Consider the following 21,817-nt stretch of genomic DNA (forward strand, 5'->3'; position numbering starts at 1 on the left):
ATGAGGAGGAGTTGATCTTGTACCAAATAAGTTTGCCTCTCTCAGAAGTCAGAACAAGAGGAGAAACAAGGTCACAGAGTCGTACCAGGAATGTCAATTAAATTTTTCCTTTTTCTATTGGTTAGTTTGCCAGTGAGGCACAAATGCATTGATGGAAGGCAGCCGTAGTACATTTAAATTTCCGAGCCAGGTCAACCTTTCCGGTCCCAGTTTGTACTGTGTCGCCCGGACATTGGGTAAAAAAAGCAGACACTCAATAGGACTAGCCGGTGCAACAAGGTTGACGCGGTCAGACTTTAAGTTGAATTTACTTTTACTAAAGTGTCAGGGGTGCGTGGGCAAAAACAGAGATGTTTTGGTTGGTCAACATTTGGAATTATTACTTAAACATCAAAATATGCAAAACAAAGAAAAACAACATCATTTCATCATTTTAGAACAAAAAAGGTGTCAGTTTTTATTTTGTTTAATACTGTCAAAAGTATTCGAGCTCTTTGCCAAGCATGTGAAAATTAATCGAGGTATTTTTTTCAATCATTTTGCATAAAAAAAACAAGAAATTTTACAAATGATGCAGATGTTACACGCAATAAACATAAACATTACATATGTATTGTATCTAAAATTAGATATATCCGTTTATTTCTATAAATACCTCACTTTAATTCATGCATGAAATGTACAGGGTCACACCATATAAACTGATTACTCGCCTCAAATTATTATTTTCAAACTTAAATTTGATAGTTATAAACCTTTGATGTTGCAAACTTTGACATTTAAATAATAGTTTAAAATGTAAAAGGTCTATGACTTCAGGCATAGATATAAAAATAAGAAAGTAATAGTTTCAGGCGAGTACGCAACCATAAAATCTTTTCACTGAGTTTTTTGTTGTTTTTTTTGTCGATGTTTTTTTTCTTGACACATTGTACAGATCAAACTTCCCTTTATCTGATCAATATATGCACTTCAAATTTTTGGTCAAATCTAACCAATTGCACGAAACATTTACAAAAATTAGCAAAATTATTTTCCCATTTTAGGCTGTTTTTATAAGTAGCGTGTAACTACATGGAATGGAAATAGTAAAAAAGATGCATTTTTAAGAAAAAAATTACAAAACGATTTTGTTGTAGCTTAAATTTTTTAAAATATAATTTTAAAAAATATAAAAAAATATCTTTGAAAATAAATGATCAAAAGAAAGATAAATATGGCTGAAATATCCGATGGTTAAAAATAGTAAATAGCAATGAAACCAGAGCAATCATGTTTAATGTACCATTGTTAATGTTATTATTTTCGATGGAAAACCATTTCTGATCTTGATCTGATCGGATTGTCTCAGACAAGATTTCGTGTTCAATAGTTTTCACCTTTTTTTAATGTTGTCTCTTCAATTGATTTACAATCGATTTTAATAAATTTTGCAATTTTGATTTGCAATTTGATAAATGTTGAAAATTTAATTGCAATTTTTATAAATTTAGCAATTTAATACTTTTTGCAATTTCGAAGCTTTGATAATTTTCCTTTTTTGCGTAAAATTTAGTTTTCAACTAAAAATAAAATAAAAATAATTTCTTTATGTCTAAGAAATGATTAAAATTAAGTCTAGACTTTAAACCTAGAGAGTTGGTTAAGCGAACTATTTAATATGCAACATGAAGATTTGTAATAAATAATATTCTAAATATGCAAACTTGATACTGGAGCCGCTGACAGTAGAAGGGGGGGGGGCATCAATATGGAAGAGGGGCATGATTTACAACCCCCCTCCAGAGATAATCATATCATATTAGATTTATCTGAATTTTATCATAAACAATAAATATAAAATGCAAAACTTTGTACTTTTAGCTTAGCAATTTTAATTCAAATTTATAAATTATCTAAAAAAAATTCTAAATCTTCACTTTAAATTTGTAAAATAAATTTAAATTAATCCCCCTNTAAACAATATAAACAATATAAACAATATAAACAATATAAACAATATAAACAATATAAACAATATAAACAATATAAACAATATAAACAATATAAACAATATAAACAATATAAACAATATAAACAATATAAACAATATAAACAATATAAACAATATAAACAATATAAACAATATAAACAATATAAACAATATAAACAATATAAACAATATAAACAATATAAACAATATAAACAATATAAACAATATAAACAATATAAACAATATAAACAATATAAACAATATAAACAATATAAACAATATAAACAATATAAACAATATAAACAATATAAACAATATAAACAATATAAACAATATAAACAATATAAACAATATAAACAATATAAACAATATAAACAATATAAACAATATAAACAATATAAACAATATAAACAATATAAACAATATAAACAATATAAACAATATAAACAATATAAACAATATAAACAATATAAACAATATAAACAATATAAACAATATAAACAATATAAACAATATAAACAATATAAACAATATAAACAATATAAACAATATAAACAATATAAACAATATAAACAATATAAACAATATAAACAATATAAACAATATAAACAATATAAACAATATAAACAATATAAACAATATAAACAATATAAACAATATAAACAATATAAACAATATAAACAATATAAACAATATAAACAATATAAACAATATAAACAATATAAACAATATAAACAATATAAACAATATAAACAATATAAACAATATAAACAATATAAACAATATAAACAATATAAACAATATAAACAATATAAACAATATAAACAATATAAACAATATAAACAATATAAACAATATAAACAATATAAACAATATAAACAATATAAACAATATAAACAATATAAACAATATAAACAATATAAACAATATAAACAATATAAACAATATAAACAATATAAACAATATAAACAATATAAACAATATAAACAATATAAACAATATAAACAATATAAACAATATAAACAATATAAACAATATAAACAATATAAACAATATAAACAATATAAACAATATAAACAATATAAACAATATAAACAATATAAACAATATAAAAAATATAAACAATATAAACAATATAAACAATATAAACAATATAAACAATATAAACAATATAAACATGCCAGAACAGTTTTGATGAGACAATAATTTAATGTAGCATTCTGAATGGGGAATTAACAAGAGACTGAATGAATTTTGAATAAATATTGAATGAATTTTAAATGAATATTGAATGAATTTTTAATGAATATTGAATGAATTTTGAATGAATATTGAATGAATTTTAAAATGAATATTGAATGAATTTTGAATGAATATTAAATGAATTTCAATGAATTTTGAGTAAATTTTGAATGAATTTTGTATGAATTTTGATTGAATTTTGAATTATTATTGAATGAATTTTCATTGAGTTTTGAATGAATTTTCAAAAAAAAACTTTGAATGAATTAAAATAAAAATAAAACGTTTAATGAAAATATGAAACATATGCACGAATAAAACGAAATGGAATAGATAAATAGCAAGATCTAACGGAATAGATAAATAGCAAGATCTAACGGAGGATGTAAAATAAAAATAATATTTTCTGTATTACAGTTATTCAAGTGGATAAGTGGTTGAATATGAATTTTACCGACTGCTGGGATCTGGTTCATCTCAGATTGATAATTCTAGCAGATGCATTAGACAAAGACAAATAAAACAACCAGATAGACAGATAATACATCAAATAGACAGATAATACATCAAATAGACAGATAATACATCAAATAGACAGATAATACATCAAATAGACATATAATACATCAAATAAACAGATAATACATCAAATAGACAAATAAAACAACAGACAGACAGATAATACATCAAATAGACAGATAATACATAGACAGGCAGATAATACATCAAATAGACAGATAATACATCAAATAGACAGGTAATACATCAAATAGACAGATAATACATCAAATAGACAGATAATACATCAAATATACAGATAATACATCAAATAGACAGATAATACACCAAAAAGACAAATAAGACAACCAGACAGACAGATAATACATCAAACAGACAGATAATACATCAAATACAGATAATACATCATGCACATAATGCATCAGACAAGAGATAATACACCATTACAGACAAGTAAGACAACCAAACAGACAGATAATACACCAGACAGACAAATAGACAACCAGACACCCAAATAAGACAACCAGACAGACCAATTAACAACTAGACAATAAGACAACTAGTCCAGCTACACTGAAACACTAGATAAATAGAAAAATAGACAAGTTAGAGTACTAAATTTTCAGACAAATAAAAAAAGAAAACTATGCAAAAAAGATAACGAGGCAAATAAAATCTAGATTGATAGACAACTGCACATTTTCCCCTCTTTACCCCTTTCTTTTCTCCATTTCTCCCTCTTTACCCCTTCGTTTTCTCCATTCCCCCTCTTTACTCCTTCCTTTTCTCCATTTCCCCCTCTTTACCCCTTCGTTTTCTCTATTCCCCCTCTTTACTCCTTCCTTTTCTCCATTTCCTCCTCTTTACCCCTTCCTTTTCTCCATTTCCCCTCTTTACCCCTTTCTTTTCTCCATTTCCCCCTCTTTACCTCTTCCTTTTCTCCATTTCCCCCTCTTTCTCCCTTCATCTTCTCCATTTCCCCCTCTTTCTACCCCTTTCCCCCCCTTTCCCTGTTTCCGTGTCACGCATTTATAACTTCACGTCTCATGTTTGCAGAAAGCATGAAGAGTGAAAAGTCTTAAATTTCTAAAAAAGTAGATTCTGCAACATTTCTACTTTTTGCACACTGCAAAAATAGTAATTAAAGAAGGGTTATTTACGGTGTCAATCATTTTATATCAGCGCTTTCTATACGTTTTATATCAGCCATTTCTATAAGTTTTATATCAGCGCTTTCTATAAGTTTTATATAAGCGCTTTCTTTAAGTTTTATATCAGCGCTTTCTATAAATTTTGACTTTTCTTTCAATCGGAGGCGTATTCCTTTTTGGCATATTTTTGATTATCCAAAAATTTCAGTTTTTTTCTCTTCTCCCCTTTTCTCCCCAGTGCACCAACCTTTATAATTTATCATGTTTTGTTAAAATATTTATCCATATTTCGCATTATATAACACCTAAACCTTTCTAGTTTTTCTTAAACCTGTAACAATATCCTCACCATTGCCCGATACCTCCCTTATTTTTTACTATTCTTAAAGGGACTGTAAGCGTAATTTTAAGTAAACCTCCATATAAAAAGATGGCAATGCCCAATTCACAACGGTACCCTGGAAAGGTTTGTCTGATCAAATATGAATGAGGTTTCACTATTACTAATTTTGAAAACAGATTATTTCTAATTGCGGTTTCTTCTGCAGGAATACTTATGGGATTATTATCAGAATTAAACACTTTTAAGCATAGAAAAACCACACTATTTTCCACAATATTGATTCGATAAACGTGTCAATCAGGCATTGTCATCTTTGAATGGAGTAATATTAATAATTACGCTTACAATCCCTTTCAAGAAGGATGGAGTCTGTTTAAACTTTATCATAAGCAAGAATGTAATGCAAGGAAAGTTAATTGCAGTTGCGTACATATTGAAACCAATTCTCTCTGGGCGGAAATTGTAAACAAGATGCCTCAGTGTTCATTTAGTATCCGAGGAGGCTAAAAGCATTCAATTTTGATAATTTTGATAATTTACATAATAGTTTCCTATGACCAGAATATTTCATTGATTATTTATGTTAAAGATGGATCCCATGTCAGGCTTCGACGTCAGTCTTGTGTTTACATTACCGCCCAGTGACAGTACACTGCAGTACAAAAGATGCGTACACCTTTGAAATAACTTTCCTTGCATTAAATTCTTGATCATAAGTATTATTTGTCTGCAAGATTGTGTAGGTTTTCCTTCTATTTCTAAATAGTTTTTTTAAACAAATTTAAAGATTAGATTTTTTCTAAGAATTTTGAAACTGTCAAATTTTGAGTTTAACGTGAATCAAAATAATAAAAAAATTGGCGAACATTTGAAAAAGATTAATCCTTTGACTTGAGTGTTTACAGAGATCTATAGAGGAGAAAATAAACAACGTGAGCAGAATAAACTTGAATTTGAGAATAAACAAGAAACAGAGGATTTGTTTATATCCATGTTTATTGTCTTACGAGTGCCGCATACAGCTAAAGAATGTTAAAAAAAATTTTAAAAATTATAATTTTTAAAGTGCAAAATTTAATTTTGGACCATTTTGATAGAAAAGCATATATAAAATATAAAGAAGAATTATCAAAAAAAAAATTTTAAATCGTATTTTATGATAATTCCCGAAAACGTGGCGCTTGATTTTAACAGTTAGAGCCGCAACCTAAATTGCCTTGTACGCACCCAGGACTAGGTACGAATCAAATTTTTGGCACACTCTGTGATAAAATATTCTATGGATAAAATATGGATTCAAACACCTTTTCTTTTGATATATTTCTCGCTTAATATGAAAGTTTTACAATTCTTTGTTTCTGTTGATTTTTAAACTGGCCCCCCGACCCCCCCTCAATATTGGTTTGATTGTTTCTGATTTTTGTTAGTATCCAATAAACGACAAAACAGTTTATGGTCGGTTAAAATGATTCATTTTCCAAATCCACCATTTAAATTTTAAAACAGAATAATCTGCGAAATTTTACATAACAGTAACATCAAAGGTACAAAATTGATACAAAATCTAGGGGATAACGTAGGCTGGAAACCAAGTTTCTTTTATATTTCGAAGAGACGCTATCCTCCCTCCCCACCCCCTTATTTGGGAAGGTTTCACTAAAATTGATTGGAATTTCCAGGTATATCATATTTCTTAATATTGCTTCACGTTTTGCTGAAATGTTATTTATGAACATTTTCTCAAATATGTCAGGCTCAATTTTTAATCCTAATTTACATTGACATTAAATAAAAAATACGATTTTTAGAAATTTACACTTTTATTTGAACTCTGTAAGTCGCCATCATTAAAATGAATAAGGTGAATAAAAAACATCATTTAATTTATAGTTATAACGGAAAATCATCTTTTGTAAAGTGGAAAGCATAGAGTCTATGTGAAATGATCATTGGACAATTATGAAACCAGCCTATTTCATAATTTGGTTTTCCTTTAATATTAATTTTAGATTTTCTATAAAATGATATTCCAGGGCCCAAAAGGTTATATAGCACAAATAGGTGAAGTACACCTGGAGTATAGAAACAGTACAACAAAATGGCCGTTTTACACTTTTTTCTAGTAAATTCCACTCTAATATATATTCTATTCTCTTTGTATATAACTTGATAAATAAATAACTTGAGCGTAACTTTTAAAACTAGATGGGCTACGAGGTCATAAACTTGTACCAGTAATATCGCATTTGATCTCGTGACTACAGATCTTTTTAATTTGTAACATGTTATTTTTAACACCCCCCACTACGTAAATAAATAACCGGATATAAATAGGGCGACCGGAAATACAAATACATCCTATAAAGTATATATATTATCCATTGTATAATATACGTTACTTATTATATAAATATTAGAATTCCCATCAGTTCAAAATACTAAAATTATCTATTTTATGTTTTACAAAGTAAGGATAACAAAGTGAAAAACAAGTTTTAAAACTAAAAACCATTTTTAAATGAGTTGTTTTTGTAATGTTAATTATGTTAATGTTAATTCATTCCCTGGGCTCTTCACTAAATTATGAAAATAATTTGTATTAATGTCATTTTCTGATACTTATAAGAGACAAGAAACTTTATTTTCATTCTGTATGCGTAAAAAACCAAGAATTAATGCATCTTTTTTCAGAGAAAGAAATGTTAGTAATGTGTCATATTTTAATAAAATGATAAAAATTCAATAAAATTACTTATCTACTATTTTTAATTCGGTAAGATTGAAAATGCAGTAAAATATTTATGTATGTTTTGTTCCGCATGATTACATTTTTATCCCGCTTATCATCTTCGTTAAAATATAAAGCAGTACCGTGCGAAGAATGTGCACTTCCACCCCTGCATTCCACCCCTGCATTCCAGGGTTTTATTTTTGCATAGATTTCGTGCACTTGCTGCAGATATTTCGTGCAATAGCGGACGATGTTCAATTGATTTTATAAAGTATGCAGAATTGGTTTTGCAAGAATTATGCAGAAATACGAATACAGAAAAGCAAACCATAAGACTATTTTTATTTTTAGCTTCGTAAAATCATGTGTCAACCAAACCTTTACTAGTCTAAACAAATCGCTCCCAAAACATTGTAATTTTTTAATTCCGTCGTTTTGCGACCTGTTAAAGGAATTTAAACGTAATTTCAAGTAACTGTCGATTGAAATTGATTCACAACAATATAATATTGATTTTATTAAACTTCGCATTTTGGCCGACATTTTGTTTTCTGTTTTTAGTACTTTTTAAATTTAACTTTTTAACATTCCCAAATATAAAACGAGTTTAAAAAAAGTTTGCGGTAAAAAAAACTTTCAGTTGTTGTTTAGGATCCTTCAAAATTGAAATATTTTCTTTTCTGAAGTATATATGTTGAGAAGTTCTAGTTCATTTCATGACAAATGTTTTGAATAATATTTGTTTAAACTTCTTCAAGCTGTTTTTGTGAGTTTAAAATCTGCATATTGTGCTCGTAACTGTGTCACTTTTAAGGAGCCATGGGAACAAAAAGTTCAGTCTTTTTAACAAAAAACAAACAGCAATTATTCACTTCAGTTATGAATGTTAAATTTGCCAAATTAAATTTGTCTGTCTTGTCTGTCTTGTCTGTCTTGTCTGTCTTGTCTGTCTTGTCTGTCTTGTCTGTCTTGTCTGTCTTGTCTGTCTTGTCTGTCGTGTCTGTCTTGTCTGTCTTGTCTGTCTTGTCTGTCTTGTCTGTCTTGTCTGTCTTGTCTGTCTTGTCTGTCTTGTCTGTCTTGTCTGTCTTGTCTGTCTTGTCTGTCTTGTCTGTCTTGTCTGTCTTGTCTGTCTTGTCTGTCTTGTCTGTCTTGTCTGTCTTGTCTGTCTTGTCTGTCTTGTCTGTCTTGTCTGTCTTGTCTGTCTTGTCTGTCTTGTCTGTCTTGTCTGTCTTGTCTGTCTTGTCTGTCTTGTCTGTCTTGTCTGTCTTGTCTGTCTTGTCTGTCTTGTCTGTCTTGTCTGTCTTGTCTGTCTTGTCTGTCTTGTCTGTCTTGTCTGTCTTGTCTGTCTTGTCTGTCTTGTCTGTCTTGTCTGTNAGTAGATAGAAGACTAAATGTCACAAATAAATTCAAATACCAAAGACGACTTTCAAGTCGTCTTCCTATTGTCATGTTTCGTGGGACACCCTGTATTTTAAAATACTGCAGTATAATATGTAAATGTACATTTATGAGAAAAATACACTTCCCCACCAAACTTTTTTCAAAAAAGAAATTTATAAAACATTTAAAAATCTTATTTCTTCACAAAGAAACTATTTATACCCATGTTTTTTTTATAGTTTCAAAGAGGAATAATATAAAAACAAAAATGCTTATTTTATTAAATTTCTCCACGAAAATAACCCCCGAATAATAAAACTCCAACTCGATAAATGTGGAACTAACATCTACTTTTTTACTCTACAGAGGTTTGGTCCATCACCATCACCGAATTTTAAGTATAAAAACTAATGGCTTGTATTTTTTATAAATTAGATGTGCTGAGACTACTGTAGATGGATGACTAAGATTGATAAATGTGTATGGTTAAGATGGATTTAGGACAGATTTCTAGTGGCCGTAACAAATAGATTATGATGGATGAGCAGAACCATGCTCATTGATGCTTTCAAAGTATTCTTACAGACCAAAAAAATGAAATTTGTCACCAAAATCTGTTTAAATTGGGCCTTCTAAAAACTGTACATCTTGCTTAAAGGGACTATTGTTAAAATTTTAAATGATTTCACATCTGAAATAACTCTGAACTCCTACCCTACAATCGGCAATTTTTCCTGTTTTAATGCAGCTAATAATAAATAAATAATAATAAATATAATATCATGATTTCAAGGAATTTGAAAACCTAGTAACCGAGAAGAAAAATAAAATTAATGACAAAGATAAAATCGGTATTATCGAGTGCACTGTTTTCTAGATATTTCTGGATGTATTTGGTTGCTAACTATACCACCCCCTTCCTCTCTTTCTTCAAATTTTTACACGAATTTTATTTTTTATCTGAAATTACGAAGATTAAAGATTAAATTATACGTAACTCTAACTCCAAATCTAACTCCAACTCTAATTCATTCTCAACTCAAATGTAACTCAAACTAAACCCAACTCTAACTTAAACTCAACTCTAACTCAAACTAACCTACACCCAACTCTAACTCAAACTAAACTAAACTGCATCCGATTCTAACTCAAACTAAAGTCCACTCTAACTTAAACTCAACTCTAACACATACTAAACTCAAATAAAACTCAAACTAAACCCTACTCTAACTTTAGCTAAACCGATGCAACTTTAACTCAAACTGAACCCATTTATAACTCAAACTTAACCTGAACGCAATTCTAACTCATCTAACACACAACCCTAAATCAAACTAAACCTAACTCTCTAACTCTAACTAAACCCAATTTAAACCCAACTCTAACTAAACCCAACTCTAAATCTTAATCCAACCGAAAACTTAATTCTCAGTGCGGGAGAATAAATAGTTATGAATAATCCCAAGGGAGGAAATATTTCAGAAAATAATTGAACTCTTGAAGTTTATATTTTTCTAGAACACTTGAATAGAATACAAGGGATCTTCTTTTAAAAGGGATCGAGTGATCGACCCCTTAGACATAGTAGTTAAGCTAAGAGAGTGCTGTATTAAAGGAAGTGAGTTAAGATAGTGCAGTATTAAAGGGAGTGACCGGCTAGACATGGTAGTTGAGTTAAGAGAGTACAGTATTAAAGGGAGTGACCGGCTAGACATGGTAGTTGAGCTAGAGAATGCAGTATTAAAGGGAGTGACCGGCTAGACATAGTAGTTGAGCTAAGAGAGTGCAGTATTAAAGGGAGTGACCGGCTAGACATAGTAGTTGAGCTAAGAGAGTGCTGTATTAAAGGGAGTGACCGGCTAGACATAGTAGTTGAGCTAAGAGAGTGCAGTATTAAAGGAAGTGACCGGCTAGAAATGGTAGTTAAGCTAAGAGATTGCTGTATTAAAAGAAGTGACCGGCTAGACATGGTAGTTAAGCTAAGAGATTGCTGTATTAAAGGGAGTGACCAGCTAGACATGGTAGTTAAGTTAAGAGTGTACAGTATTAAAGTGAGTGACCGGCTAGACCCGTTAGTTGACCTGAGAGAGTGCAATATTAAAGGGAGTGACCGGCTAGACATGGTAGTTGAGCTAAGAGAGTGCTCTATAAAGGGAGTGACCGGCTAGACATGTTTGCTGAGCTAAGAGAGTATTAAAGAGAAAAATCACAAAACATTGCACTCTCAGTTCAGCTACCATGTCTAGCTGCTCACTCCCTTTAAAGGGATTGTTCTCAAAAGTCATTTTAAAAAGCAAGAATTTAGATTCTCATATTTTTAAACTGAATTCTGTAAACGTTCATACAAAAATGTTAATTTTGGAATTAGCAGTCGTTGTAAACAGATCTATTATGTTGTATGGAGAGGGATACAGAATAGTAAACATTAGCTGTATGTAAATTTGGAACATTCAGAGTGTCTCCTTAAAAGGGCGAAAAAAAAGACGGCTTTATTTTATCATGTTTTTGTGAAGAATGAATTTTGATTATTTTATTTTATATTCAAGTGATCTTCTGAAAAAATGAATAAGATATTCAAGTTTTTCTCTTTATCAATTATTAATTGATTATTCTCAATTACGGGTTCTCTACAAAAGTGACTTCTGCTGCAAACACAATGGAGGAAATTGTTAGGATTGGAAACTTTTTAATCTTAAAAAATATTATGACATCTTACGGTTTCTATAGATAAAGAGTTTAAGGTACTGTTGTAAATCGGACAGGGCCCTTAAAAGGTAGCTATGCTTCGTGGGACACCCTGTAAACCAGTACTCTAAAAGGTAGCCATGTTTCGTGGGACACCCTGTATACAAATAATCTTAAAGGTAGCCTTATTTTATTGGGACAACCTGAATTCCCCCAGTAAAGTGCTCTAAAAGTTTGCCATGTTTAGTGGGACACCTTGTATACCAGCAATCTTAAAGGTAACCATGTTTCGTGGGACACCCTGCAACACACTTTAAAAGGTAGCCATATTTTAATGGGACACCTTGTATCCCCCCCGTACAGGCTCTAAAAGGTAGCCTTATTTTATTGGGACACCTTGTATCCCCCCCGTACAGTGCTCTAAAAGGTAGCCTTATTTTAATGGGACACCTTGTATCCCCCAGTACAGTGCTCTAAAAGGTAGCATTATTTTAATGGGACACCTTGTATCCCCCCCGTACAGTGCTCTAAAAGGTAGCCGGTAGATTAATATTTTCAATTGGGCGGGAGGGGGAATACAGATAATGGAAAGGGGGAAATTTAAAAACAAGGTATTTAAATGCAGAAGGTCTGGGGGAAGGTGGATTTTGTAAATATTTCAGATTTCAAGTGAACTTCCATGTAAAAAGTTGCATTTTCGATGTACAACGACGACCTTTGCACCTATTTCTAAGAAACGATGTGGATGATGCGATTTTCTGAATGAAAAAGTGTTAGATTCTATTTATTTCCTCCTATGTCTGCGTCACAAATCTGCCAGAACCCAAAATTAGAAATGATCAATTTCAGTTCCAAAAATACCAGGATATGTTCATCATTTTATGTAGGAATTAAAAGGGTTTAAAAGGCTACCTTAAAAAAGTTTAATATCGAGTGACCCTCCATGCGAAGATCACTACAGTTTCAGTAGAAGTAAATATTTCCATTTACTGATAGCGCCGATTGAAGGATTCATAACTCTGATTGGATAATGAGATAGATATAAAGATAGATGTTACCGCCATACTATTTCTATTGGTTCAGAATAGACAACAAACACATGACTGAACCCTGATTGGATCAGGAGCTAATGGACTCGGCATACAGGAGTGAGATGTCAATGCCCAAATTACAACGGTACATTTGAAATCGGATCAATAATGTTTAAGAAAATGTCGTTTGTCTAGATTTAAAAGTACTTATTTCTGAAAATTCCTGTGTGTTTTCCTGCTGTTCAAATACACAAGTTGCACTTGTAGTGCAGAACCGACAATTGAAAATAATCAGTTTTCAAAATGATAAACATGGAAATCTACTTACTACTTGATCAAATAAAGCTTCTAATGGTGTTGTCAACCAAACATTGCCATGTAGGGTAGGGTCACTTGAAATTACGCTCACATTCCCTTTAAGGGGGGGGGGGGGAGAAGGAAGGTTATAATAAATATAGCGATAAAAAGTGCAAATATAAATGATCACAAAAAGTTCCTGGCTATAAGATTCTTATAAATCAAGGTTAAACAATAAATAACTTAATAAAAAATTCTTTTTAATTTTAAATATTTATTTTTGATATTCCCCCCCCCCCCCCCAATAAAAAATATTTTGGCTTTTCGAATTGAATATAACAGTATATATACTCACATAACATTTTTAAGAAAACATTAAATGAAAAATAAATTGTTTTTTATTTTTTAAATTACAATTATTATGAATATGTAAGTGTAATTTCAGATGAGGAAAACTGTTTATAATGGATTCGTAGAATTGAATTTTTATGATATTTTTGCCAAAAAACTTATATGATTAGTTTAAAAAGAAATAATGACATATAAATAATTATGTTAAAAAGTGTACAATTCAGATTAATTATCAAAACTACAAATGAATTATATTATTTCATATATCTTTTAGCATTTAAATCGTTTAAAGGTTTATTCCAGCTTAAACAATATCATGAAACCATTTTTTAATAATTACAAAATAATTTTTTTTTTAAGTTATAAATTAAATCATTGATTTTTAACATTCTTAATGTTTGGACATAATCATAATCATGAAACCATTTTTATTAATAACTATACACAATACATTTTCAATAATGACTCCAAATAAAGAAAAGTCGAAAAAATTCTTACTGTGCCTTATCTTTAAACTTGATTTGTGACATTTTAAGCCGGTTACTTACAAAAAATGATAAATTAAGTTCAGATCCTAACGTTACATCTTTGGGTTTATGTTAGGGGGGAAAAAAGGCTTTAAAAAATCGGTTTTTTTCTTCAAAAATAAAATTAGAAAATCTTACGGGCAACGCCAGGCACTTCAGCTCCTTCAGATAGTAAATTATATAAGTAAACATATGTATGAAGAGATGTAAGACACAAAAACCATGACTCATTGTAAAAAACAAGTATATATATATATATATACGGGTGCCCATATGCTTGGACACCTTGGTAACAAAAACTGCAAACTGTGATAGAAAGATAGATAGAAAATTTGAACACGGCCTAGGTTACGACAAAAAAAACTATTTCCTACAATGTGATCTGCAGAGGTGAAGGAGGGGGGGGGGAGGGATTTGGAAAACATATCCCCTATGTCAATGATAAATAGATTACTCTAGAAAATAATGTTCACTGAAAACCCTTGTTTAATACATTAAAATACCATAATAATTGCTAACTAATTACTATTGTGTTTCCCGATCCTCCAGATAACACAGTCTTAAACCATGAACAAAAATATCGTATTGAAAAATATTGAAAATTCTCTTTTATCAATGTTGACAGATTTTACGGAGATGGGTTGTATGCAAGGGGTGAGACTAAATAGATGATCTGAAACTCTTAAAATTTCACTATATGTATATCTACAAATATATACATATATGTAGTAAATGCCGTACTCTTTAAACTTCGTCCAGAACTGTATCAGTCCAGGTACAACCCGTCAGCTATAAATGTCAACCAAGACGCAAACTCTTCAGCGATCAATGTCAAACCAATGGACACAATCTTATCGACTCTGAATGTCAATACGGATACAAGCGTAGCAATCAAACAAGCTCTTACTTGATCAATGCCGAACCTCAAGGCACAATCTCTTCGGCTCTAAATGTCACACAGGGACACAAGCGTAGCTATCAAACAAGCTCTTACTTGATCAATACCAAACCTCAAGGCAAGATCTCATCGGCTTTAAATGTCACACAGACACACAAGCCTAAAGCTCTTAATCGATCAATGTAAAATCTCAAAGCACGAATTCTTTGGCTCTAAATGTCACAGAGGGACACAAGCGTAGCTCTCAGGCTCAAACAAGCTCTTAGAGTCGATCAATACCAAACCTCAAGGTACAATCTCTTTGGCTCTAAATGTCACACAGGGACACAAGCGTAGCTATCAAACAAGCTCTTAATCGATCAATGCCAAACCTCAAGGCAAGATCTCATCGGCTCTAAATGTCACACAGACACACAAGCCTAAAGCTCTTAATCGATCAATGCAAAATCTCAAGGTACAATCTCTTTGGCTCTAAATGTCACACAGGGACACAAGCCTAGCTATCAAACAAGCTCTTAATCGATCAATACCAAACCTCAAGGCAAGATCTCATTGGCTCTAAATGTCACACAGACACACAAGCCTAAAGCTCTTAATCGATCAATGTAAAATCTCAAGGTACAATCTCTTTGGCTCTAAATGTCACACAGGAACACAAGCGTAGCTATCAAACAAGCTCTTAATCGATCAATGCCAAATATTAAGGCACGATCTCAGCTCGTATGTTTTAACGAGAACCAAATTACTCTCAACACTGTAATCAATCGGGGTCTTTTTATCAATTGATCTTTTTACAAATGTTTATATGTTACATGTTAAGTTGATGTACGTATTCATACTATTACGCAGATATATGTCATCGTATTTAAGCTAATCACATTTACAATATGTAGCTAGTCTAGTCGCATTACAAGTTTTTGCGCATTACGGAATTAGTGCAGTTAGATTTACAAACGTAGTTTATATGGGTATGTTCGAACTGTATTTATTACATATAAATGTAAATTAGTAATATCTGTTTGTATGTCCGATCATAACTCACAAACCGATCGGGGACCCGTTAGAACCACGGCATTGGTCTTAGCTTGGATTAAATTTTGTTACTCGACTTATGTATATTTCCAGGGAAAGCTGGGTTCCCAAGTTAGTTTACTCTATCGTTGTTCAATGTGAAATTATGTCTGTGTAAAAGTCATGATAAATATCTTGCAAAGAAAAAACTAATGTACTACTAGATTGAACCAAATATGTGATAAAGTTCTATACGTCTTCACAGTCTCATGATTTGTGGGTAACCCTGTGTGAATATATACCATACAGTATTACTAGATTGAACCAAATATGTGATAAAGTTCTGTACGTCTTCACAGTCTTATGATTTGTGGGTAGCCCTGTGTGAATATATACCATACAGTTCTATACGTCTTCACAGTCTCATGATTTGTGGGTAACCCTGTGTGAATATATACCATACAGTTCTATACATCTTCACAGTCTCATGATTTGTGGGTAACCCTGTGTGAATATATACCATACAGTTCTATACGTCTTCACAGTCTCATGATTTGTGGGTAACCCTGTGTGAATATATACCATACAGTTCTGTACGTCTTCACAGTCTCATGATTTGTGGGTAACCCTGTGTGAATATATACCATACAGTTCTATACGTCTTCACAGTCTTATGATTTGTGGGTAACCCTGTGTGAATATATACCATACAGTTCTATACGTCTTCACAGTCTCATGATTTGTGGGTAACCCTGTGTGAATATATACCATACAGTATTTGGTGTGCTCGTAGAGATACGTCTAATCATTAATCATTTTCAAATTGATAAGACTTTTCGCAGTGCAAATTCATACTTTTCATCATTTGGTGGATAATATATAAAAGAACAGAAATAACTGAAAATGTCAGTTTTGCGATTTTTTTCTGCAAAAAAATGTGTACCTGTTTTATTTGCCAGCAACAGTATCTTTGATCTAATTTTTATCACAAAAATAAATTTGTTTGTTTTATAATATTCACAATCTGATTTTTATATATTTTTTTCCTGATAAAAAGTCAAATGTTTTTAATTCTCCGTGTTTCTGTTGTGAGTGTAAATAGTATACTATTCTATATATTACCATCCATCCCGGTCCGCTCTAATATTGCTTGGTGCACTGCAAACTGAAATCATTTTTCGCGCGTCACGAAACTTTTGAACAATATATTCAAAAATACAAAAATGTATGTATACATACGGTCCCAGGATACTGTATACATACGGTCCCAGGATACTGTATACATACGGTCCCAGGATACTGTCTACATACGGTCCCAGGAGTTGATGCATTATTTTCTTATCAATGAGGAACTCTGAAATTTTATTCCAGGATGTATTCCAGGATATATTCCAGGATGTATTCCAGGATGTATTCCAGGATGTACTTAAGGGTGTATTTAAGGGTGAATTCCAGGATATATTCCAGGATGTATTCCAGGATGTACTTAAGGGTGTATTCCAGGGTGTATTCCAGGATGTATTCCAGGGTGTATTCCAGGGTGTATTCCGGGGTGTATTCCAGGGTGTATAACAGGGTGTATTCCAGTATGTATTCCAGGGTGTATGTATTCCAGGGTGTATTCCAGGATGTATTCGAGGGTGCATTCCAGGGTGTATTCCAGGGTGTATTCCAGGGTGTATTCCAGGATGTATTCCAGGGTGTATTTAAGGGTGTATTCCAGGGTGTATTCCAGGGTGTATTTAAGGGTGTGTACATTTTACGCATATCCTTCTGAGGTACCGCTAACGTCCAATCCTGAACTGGAGTTATGAGTTCTAACCATGAACCAGATCTAAAAACCACCCCTTGGAACCAAATCAAACCAGATTAGTACATGTCGGAAAAGGGCGTAGTTACATTGATACATACATCATTTTCCCCTTTTGAAAACTGAAGAACACCAAAAAAAATGTTTGTTTTTTTCTCTCACATTGTTCGCCATTTTTGTTTTTAATTCCCGAATCTTCGAGAATGGGTAAACAAAGAAATAGCTTTCCAATGATCCCCATTTAACTCATTTTACTATACTCAAAAGAACAGCCTAACAAAACAAAAAGAACTGTCCGACCATTTGACTAGAAGATTTTTGGCATTATTGCATTTCTTTACTTTCAGTTTTAAAGTTTGACACAAATTGTGTGAAACTTGTTCAAAAGAAATTAACAGATAATTTTTTTTATATTTACCTCTTATTTACCAAACCAAATAATTATAAACAAAATGGCGTGACTTTGCACATGGTAAAATCAAACATGGCCGGCGTTACATGTGGTTAAATTAAACATGGCGGACATCTGTCATGTCCTTCATTATTTCGCGGGAACGGATTCTATTTTCTGCAAACATTACTACTACAATATTAAGTGTTTAACATAAACATTCATAGTAAAATCCAATTCCATCATATCGGATTATATCATTAAGCTATAACGCCAAAATATGCACATAATCCTCGAAAAAATAGTATTTTCTGAAAGAAAATTTTTATATTAGCTTAATACATTTAATCTAAATTATTCATTCTTTTTAAATTTTCTGATTAGTCCCATAAATCTCAATTTAAATCAACGATCTAATAAGATGTGTGACACCCTGTATATAGTAATAAACGATCTAATAAGATGTGTGACACCCTGTATATAGTAATAAACGATCTAATAAGATGTGTGACACCCTGTATATAGTAATAAACGATCTAATAAGATGTGTGATACCCTGTATATAGTAATAAACGATCTAATAAGATGTGTGACACCCTGTATATAGTAATAAACGATCTAATAAGATGTGTGACACCCTGTATACAGTAATAAACGATCTAATAAGATGTGTGACACCCTGTATATAGTAATAAACGATCTAATAAGATGTGTGACACCCTGTATATAGTAATAAAGTTCTAAAATTGAAGTATGTGAAACCCCTGTACTCTATGTACACACTGCACTGTGCATATACAGAGAGCCCTCAAAGTGTTAAAGCATTGTAAAAAATCTGCAATTCAATAAAACATTACGGCATCTTATCAAAGTCTCAATTTTACAATAATCTATTTATAAACGGAATTGATACCTAAAAATGTTATTTTCAAAATTTAACTTAAATTTAATAATAAATTCAACAACTGATTTATAATCCAGGTTTATTAAGCCACCTGTGGGAGTGCAGAAACAGTAATTCACAGGGCAAAAAACTATGACAATATTGTTTTTCTCAGAAAATTTAAAACTTTTGTCATTTTCTTCTTCAATAATCAAATACGGCGCAAAATTCTATCAAAAAAAATTAAATACTCCGATGGCACCTCCCGCTAAAGATCCCGCCAATCAGAAATCAGGGTCCATTGTTATGTAAACAGAGTAAGAATGGATATAAAAACTTGTAGTAATTTCTTATCAAGATGATATTTTGGTTTAATAAATGTCAACTCATAAATGGCAGGGGTATATCTTAGCCTTCAACACTTTATTAGAAAAATCTTAAAGGGACTTTTCAAGGAGTTCCCGTTATCAGGTCGACAGGAACAGTCCCTTTAAAAAAATCCAAAAATTACCTAAATATCGATTTTTCAACCCCCAAGAGTTAATCAAACAACATTTTTGTCAAATCACTTTTATTTTGAGAGTAATGTTGGTTTTATTTTGCAAGAAGTTCTCCGTTTTCAATAATATTATTCATCAAACATTAAAAACATTGAAAAAAACATAATATAAAAACCTTTCAACGTGCACACTCTACATACCTAAAAATAAAAATAATGGTAATACTAAATGATATTAATACTAATTTACAGTAATGATAATCTAAGGGGGGGGGGATTTTAAACAAACATTAAAATTTTAGGTATAACATGGAAATTATTGGCGTTCTAAGGGCACAAAGTCGTATCTGTCAATGGATCAATTCTGTTTCATTTGTTTAATATTCTGTTTCATTCGTTTAAACTTCTGTTTCGTTAGTTTAAATTTTCTGTTTCATTCGTTTAATATTCTATTTCGTTCGTTTAATATTCTGTTTCATTCGTTTATATTCTATTTCGTTCGTTTAATATTCTGTTTCATTCGTTTAATATTCTGTTTCATTCGTTAAATGTTGTTTTTTGAATGAACTCTTTATGAGACGTGCGTTCGTTTTTTGAGAAACGTGCGTTTGTTATTTTCCAAGCACCAATAATCTTGTTCATGCATTCTCTTTACTTTAATTGTATTGTATGTGCACTTGTGTGCGCATTAAAGTGCGGTTTAAGCCGACATGGTGCGCATAGAACAGCTGAGAGAGGTTTCGTAGATTTTCTTGAAATTCTCCGGTAATCGTCTTAATCTACAGATCTGCACGAGTACACTACTGAATGGTTTGTGTATAGAAAAGATGGATTAGACCAAATAGAAATGCATGAAATGGCTATGATGCATTCACATGCAAGAAGACTTATCTTGTTAAAAAAGAAACCGTGATTTAAGCTTAAACACAAATGTTTAAAGGATTTGATATTTTTTAGGAAGAGGGCACGAAGGGGCCGGGGGTCAATGAGTTTCTTAAAAAATCACAAGACTTTATGTCTCCTGAGCTGAAAACTTTTGAATGGGATATCCTTAATCCTGATCGGATAATTAATCTGGAGATTAAAAATGAGAGGAGAACAAGCAATATTTAATCTCGAGATTAAGAAAAAGAGTGGATTAAGCATTAATCCCGATATCCACCATTCTAAAGTTTTCAGCTCTGTATTCATTACATTTTCCAGAATTTCATTCCACTTTTCCTTTAATTTATAGAATTCTATTCCACTTTTCCTTTAATTTATAGAATTCTTTTCCACTTTTCATTTAATTTATAGAATTCTATTCCACTTTTCCTTTAATTTACAGAATTCTTATCCACTTTTCCTTTAATTTATATAATTCTATTCCACTTTTCCTTTAATTTACAGAATTCTTTTCCACTTTTCCTTTAATTTATAGAATTCTATTCCACTTTTCCTTTAATTAACAGAATTCTATTCCACTTTTCCTTTAATTTACAGAATTCTATTCTACTTTTCCTTTAATTTACAGAATTCTATTCTACTTTTCCTTTAATTAACAGAATTCTATTCCACTTTTCCTTTAATTTACAGAATTCTATTCTACTTTTCCTTTTGATTTGTTTATAATAGGAAAGTTTCTTTCAAAAAATCTGTTCGCTTTTATTCTGTTTTTAACAAACTCTTTTTTATTTTTTACCATTTCTATCTCATTTCTATCTCATTTCTATCTCATTTCTATCGTATTTCTAGAATCTATTTCTATCTCATTTCTCTCGTATTTCTAGAAGCTATTTTTTATTCCTTAAACTAACTAAATGACTTTGAAACTTTTCATGAAGGTTCCACTTCAAGAATTTCCCTGAGAGTTAAAATTTAAGATTTAAGATTTAAAATTTAAGATTTAAGATTTTAGACATAATATTTAAGATTTAAGATTTGAGATTTAAGATTTAAAATTTAAGATTTAAGATCTAAGATTTAAGATTTAAGATTTAAGGTTTAAGATTTAAGAATTAAGATTTAAGATTTAAGATTTAAGATTTAAGATTTAAGGTTTAAGATTTAAGAATTAAGATTTAAGATTTAAGATTTAAGATTTAAGATTTAAGATT

General features: G+C 30.8%; 1 protein-coding gene across 3 annotated transcripts in view; it reads right to left on the reverse strand.

Moving 5' to 3' along the window:
- The window catches only part of LOC111701973 (protein phosphatase 1 regulatory subunit 14B), a 57,621-nt gene that overhangs the window by 8,337 nt on the left and 27,467 nt on the right, over nt 1-21,817 (reverse strand). Inside the window, exon 1 of one of the 3 annotated variants that reach the window (XM_023473480.1) lies at nt 17,082-17,216. The exons of the other annotated variants lie outside the window; for them this stretch is intronic. The gene's annotated coding sequence lies outside the window, so the exon portion shown is untranslated. Of the gene's footprint in view, nt 1-17,081; nt 17,217-21,817 lie in introns of those variants that run through there. 3 annotated transcript variants of the gene reach the window in all.

Source organism: Eurytemora carolleeae, unplaced genomic scaffold, assembly GCF_000591075.1.
Source record: "Eurytemora carolleeae unplaced genomic scaffold, Eaff_2.0 scaffold444, whole genome shotgun sequence".
Lineage (NCBI taxonomy): Eukaryota > Metazoa > Arthropoda > Copepoda > Calanoida > Temoridae > Eurytemora > Eurytemora carolleeae.